This window comes from Manis pentadactyla, chromosome 14 (assembly GCF_030020395.1).
Source record: "Manis pentadactyla isolate mManPen7 chromosome 14, mManPen7.hap1, whole genome shotgun sequence".
NCBI classification, from domain to species: domain Eukaryota; kingdom Metazoa; phylum Chordata; class Mammalia; order Pholidota; family Manidae; genus Manis; species Manis pentadactyla.
The window spans coordinates 80776453-80780314 of NC_080032.1; the positions used below are offsets into that span (position 1 = coordinate 80776453).

Below are 3862 nucleotides of genomic sequence, written 5' to 3' on the forward strand. Positions count from 1 at the left end.
CATGATGTCTGTCCCTTTTAAGGGGTTGCAACCTCCAGTTCACTGTGGTCCCTACCATTTTCTGCAGTCTTACACTTAACCAACGTCATTCATGTGGCTACAGCTGCCTGGCCCCTGTAACCCTCTCTGGAGGTGGAGACTACGTTAGGAGGAAGGAGTATGGACAGAAGCAATAAGGCACTTCCTTTGGTGTGGCAAAGGCCCAGGGAGGAATGGGGACCCAAAGCCCCGAAGGCCTGGACCTTCCAGCCGCAGCAAACTCCTTCCCAGAAAGTGGCAGAGGAGGCAGGGATACCAAGCAGCAGGCTTGGACACTGACAATTACCTTGGACAGTGTAAGAACGAAGGGGTCCCTCTCCTCTTAATTATCATCCCAGGTCCCTGTGAAATCCTACAGGAGATGGGGGTGGAAAAACCCACACTACTAAGATAATTTTCCACTAGCCCTTGAGGAGGTGGCTTGAAGTTAGACTTCATGAGGAAAAGTAGGAACACGCACCCCTTCCTGCACACACACATTCACGGCAGAAGAGTTTAAACGTCCAAGGGGAGGTTTAAAGAAAGGGCTAAGAGAACACAAAGTGAAGGAGCGGGTGAGGTCAAGTTTTGACTAAGATTGTTTTGGAAGTTTTCAGAGGAGATGTAATCTGAGCTGAGTTTTGAAGCATGAGTAGGAGGCCTTCAGAGGGAGGTTATTCTACCCAAAGACAGTTCTGAGGGTAAAGCATACTCAGGAATGTGGGGTGGCTCAGCACACCCGGGGCCTTAGATGCCCATCTTCTGCGAGGTGGAGGGGGGAATTGGAGAAGGGGTAGAGGGGAGGAGGTAAAGCCAGAAGGGAAGGTTTGCGCCTTCACGCCTGCCCGGGTAATGGGGGTCCCTGGCTACTCCAACATTCGGTGTGACAAAAGTGTCTGTGCTGGCGGTATGGCCAGTGCATGGGGAAAGGAAGATTGGACAAAGGCCACTGAGCAGGTTCCCGCAGTACTCCAGGTGAGATCTAGAACAATTACTGTGGAAATGGAGAGGAAGGTTTGGATTTCAACAGCCGTTTATTTAGTGCTTGCTGTGTGCCAGGCATAGGCACTGATGGATATTGGCTCTTGCCTTGAAGAAGCTCACTAACTAAAGGACAATGTTTATCATATCTGGCAGTGCCAGGGAAGAGCTGAAGCATCTGAGGTCAAGTCTTTGGCACGTGTGCTATGTCTTCCACCCTGGGTTGAATCCAGAGGAGCCCACCCAATTCTACACAGGTTCAGGGAGCTGAGATACAACCTGTACTGAAACTTTCGTCTACAGGGCTCTTGTAGCTTGTTCTCTCTGACTCAGGGGACAGAGAAATGATGAGAATCTTCTTTAATTTTAAATTTCAAAGAAGGTAGTTCAGATAGGTGACCAATTAAAAAAATTATCACAGTCATTTAGACTAAGGTGAAATTAATTTTAACTCTATTGTTAGGAACATTCAGGTAATGCTTTAATAGTGTATCTGTAATTTGATTGTGACAATAAAATTCATCCAGCCTCCAAGTCACTCGGAGTCTTTTCCCATTTGCAGGTATGGGATATTACCTGCCTTTGACTCCTTATCACGTGTTGATGTCTCTTGTCACACAGCGCCTGGAGCAGAGCAGGTGTTCAGTAAGCGTTGAGGATGTGGAGTCATAATATGGAAGGGAATGCTTTGAGAGATCGTGTGCTGAGGTCTCTGGTGAGGTGATCAAGGTCAGGTGCTCGCAAGAGATGTTCATTCATTCAGCAAGTATTTGAGAATTAATACATGCTTATTTATAAATGGCAGATAATTAAAAAGTATTTAAAAATAAATATGTAAAAGTGAACATTCATTCATTTATTCATGCATTTATGTGTTTCCAGGTACCATTCTTGGCACTGGGCAAACAGCAAGGAGCAAAACAAAAGTACTGTTCACCCTAGTGAAAGAGACAAGCAATAAACAAATTATTTATATGTGTGTGTATATATATATATCAGTATACATATTATGTCAGGGGTGATACCTGCTATGAAGAAAAACAAAACAGAGTAAAAATAAAGAATGATGTTGGGTGATAGGACAGCATTTTATATATTATCTATGGGCTGCACAGGCAGGACCTCTCTGAAGAGGTAGCGTTTGAGCAGAAACCTAAAACAAGGAAGGGGTGGGGCTGGAATCAGCTATGTAGACATCTGGGCCTAAATGTTACAGGCAGATGGATGAGCAAGTGCAGATATTCTGGGAAAGGATCAAGCCTGTCTGGCTGGCAGACCAGCAGGGAGGTAGTGTGGCTCCGAAAAAGAAGGGCATGGGAATGATGGAACTGGAGATTCAGTCCTTTCACCTGGCATTCTTCCCAAATACCAGATGAAAACATCCAATGCAGAGGGACTTTGATTACTGTCGCAAAGAATGACTGGTTGGCAGATGCCTGGAAACTTTCAAGGCTCTATTACAAGTTTTGACACCAGGATGGGTGATAAATCTGGACCATAGCTGTATCCCCAGTGTCCTGCACATAGAAAGAGCTCAATATAAATTTGTTGGGTGAACATTTTAAGTCTATCTTTGTTTTTTCAATTTTCAGAATATTAATAACTAAGCTGTCTCTTGCAAACAGCCTAATGTTTGAGGGATATGGACACGGGGCATACGTATCATTAAAAGGCAAACAACAATGAATCCGTCTTGTGCTTTTGTCTGTTAGCTTATAGCAGTCTGTGTACAAGGTGGCACTCACTGTGCCCTTTACACTGGAAAGTTTACAACCACTCTAGAATGTCTTAGCAAACACTGGCACCTGACCTGTCCAAATATTAGAGGCAACGCCCGAGGTCACTTCCATCACATGATCAACACTGTATTTGCCGGGGGCAGTGGTGCTTCGCTACTTTTGTACCCCCACTGGGAATACTCGGTTATCAAAAGGGCGTCAGGAACTCCAAATTCCTTCGAACTAATTACTCATTTCAGATCGCTTATAAATATTTATGTTTTCCGGAAGTGTTACAAATCAAGTAACGTGATCGCTTCAAAAAGTTTGTGAGACTTGATCGTTTTTCCTCAGGGGTCTTGTAACTAACTTTAAAAATATAACTTAAAAAATAAATCCATCTCTCAGCCTCTGGCTACATTTTCACTTTGCTGCACCATGCAGAATCCATTCCTGCCATAAAATCACGTCTTTCACTTTACACCTTGCAGGGAAGAGTCCCAGTATATTTCATCACAGCTAAATCAAGTCCCTAGTGCTTAATTCCTGGGAATGCAATTTGCAAAACGTTGAAGCAAAGAAAGATGCAATGAATGCCCCCACCAGCCGGTCCTTCCGCACCTCGTCTGCGGAGATCTCTCTGCTCGAGCACTCTCCCGACTCCCACCAGCCTGCGAGGTTTCTCCAGGACGTGGCCCAGGGACCAGCACAGGCCGGCCGGGGTCTGGCCCACGTCCCGGCGCCGCCGAGTGTGTCACCGCGTGTCACCCCCCGCCCGGCCTGTCACCTCTCCCGGCCGCGGCCGGCCCAGACTTGAAGTTCCCGCCCCAAGGCCGTCCCGGGGCGGCTGTCGACCTTCCTCTACCCCGCGCCCAGAAAGGCTGCTCGGAAACTGCTGTGTCAGAACGGTTCGGGGTCGGCAGTCGGAGCCAGCTTTAATTCGGGAGGTATGACTACCTACGGCCGGCCCGCTAGGACGCAGCGGGGTGCGGCGCAGCTGTCGGGAGGGCGCGTCCTCGGCCCCCGCCCGCGCCCCCCGCCGCCCCATCCCGGGAGGCCCGCCGACTCCGCTCCCGCATCCGGGCCAGCGCGCACGCGCGGAGGGCCGCGAGCAGGCTCCGCCCCGCCCCGCCCCGCCCCCTCTC

General features: G+C 48.4%; 1 long non-coding RNA gene across 1 annotated transcript; it reads right to left on the bottom strand.

Moving 5' to 3' along the window:
- Positions 1–1463: 1463 nt before the first annotated feature.
- LOC130680697 (uncharacterized) lies at positions 1464–3465 on the bottom strand. Its single transcript, XR_008993751.1, has 2 exons — positions 3339–3465; positions 1464–2516 (listed from the first exon to the last, which is right to left on the bottom strand). It is a non-coding gene; the product is annotated as an uncharacterized LOC130680697 (long non-coding RNA).
- Positions 3466–3862: the final 397 nt, after the last annotated feature.